Source organism: Alligator mississippiensis, chromosome 3 (assembly GCF_030867095.1).
Source record: "Alligator mississippiensis isolate rAllMis1 chromosome 3, rAllMis1, whole genome shotgun sequence".
Classification (NCBI taxonomy): Eukaryota; Metazoa; Chordata; order Crocodylia; family Alligatoridae; genus Alligator; species Alligator mississippiensis.
Window position 1 is genome coordinate 121,921,263 of NC_081826.1, and position 1,805 is coordinate 121,923,067.

A 1,805-nucleotide genomic window follows, 5' to 3' on the forward strand; every position below is an offset into this window, starting at 1 on the left:
TTGAGACTTACTGATCTATATTCTAGCTTCTGCTACTGGAGTTGTACTGCTAACATAGCGTGGACACCCTTCTGTGCCAGCAGAGAGAGAGCTATGGAGTTGTGGGTACTCCCATTAGTTGTCCAAATCAACTCCCTAATTATTTTAACAAATTGTTCTTTCATGAATAGCATATAAAACAAGACATCCATTTTCAGACTGTTGTACTACAGGATGTTTATTGAGGCATAAGAGTATATATTGTGTCTGTTACAACTGGAATTATCTATTTGGGATTTTTAATTTTACATAGAACATACAAATGGATACTCTATCTCTTAAAGAACAGACCAATTTAGTTACAGTGGGTGCATCTACACAAGACGCTTTACTGTGCCGTAGAGCAAATTACTGAGTAGTGAGCATCTACATCTACACGCGCAGACCCTTACTGTGGCACAATTTGCTCTACTTGGCAGTTAATTTATTACCTGCAAATGCAAGTAGCAAATTAACTGCCAAGTAATTACTGCAATTAGACAAATGTAGATGGCAAATTTGTTCCCTGGCAGTGAGAGGCAGGAAACAAGGAAAATGGACTGAAGCCTGGACAGGGACAATGTCCCCCTGTCCGGGCAGCAGGGAGCTCCCAGTCCCCACTCCACAAGCATGGATTGCAGGCAGGGAGATCCCTGCATGAGGAGAGTTCCCCACCCAGCCTGAAGCTGGCTGGGACCTGCCTCTAACCAGGACAGTTCCCAGCTAGCCCCGGGCTGAATGGGGAAGTCTACACGAGCAGCCTGGAGGTGGCTAGGGACTGGCCCATTTTGGACAGTCTGCTCTCAAATGAGTGCACATGTAGACTCCTGCCCAGGGTGGGTATACTCCAGAGTAAATTACTCTAGAGTAAAACCATCCAGCAGCATTTGCATGTGAAGACATGCCCAGTGTGAAGGAAAAATGCATCTCAGCCTTAGTGTAATATAAGTAAATGCCAAGGACAGTGAAAGGTTGCCTGGTTAAACCAGTTTGACAGTAGTGATGATGGATGTTTTGCTAAGGGATGAAAGTCAAGTCTAGTTCATGAATAAAGGGTCTCAAAATACCATGCCCAAACTACAAACTGGAGTGGGTCATAGGAGAGACCTGTGGTAATTTAGCACAAGGTTTAGCAGTAGCTGTGCATTAAGAAAAACAGCTAATTGATTCATAGTCTTTGGAGCAAAAATCTTTCAGTGTAGATACCAGTATTTGTTAACCTCAGGAGGCCTGATTCATTCAATCTGTTCTCTTCCTCCTGTGATGTTGTTTACCTAAATCCCTAGGGTACTGTGAAAAAGCATTGTGTGTAAATTGCTTTGTTTTGAGATCCTGAGATAAGAAGTGCTTCTACGAGTCCACTGTATTATAGATTGTTCCATACTGTATTCCCCAAGCGAAAAACCCAGCCTTTGATGTACAATTGTGTTGCATTACGATTTCACATTTTTAAAAACCACAATTCATCCTAAAACTTTAAAACACCTTTTAAGCAACTGTTTTAGCCCTCTTCGTGGGGAAAATTGTCCTTGAATATATGAAGAAGAGTGAACTGATATAGTGCTTTTTTGCTGAGTTAATTCTGAGAGATGTCAAGGACTGCGGACCCTAAAATCTTAAACGTGATTTAAATGTCAGCCTTTAGTCATTTCATGGCAGATTTGTTTTAGCAAAGATGTCTAGCTAATGGCATAGCTTGCTTACAGGGCCAGACCTTCCCTCCACACCTCTGATAAAGTACAATTATTTGTTGATGAAAAAATATAGTGACATATTAAAAACATGAG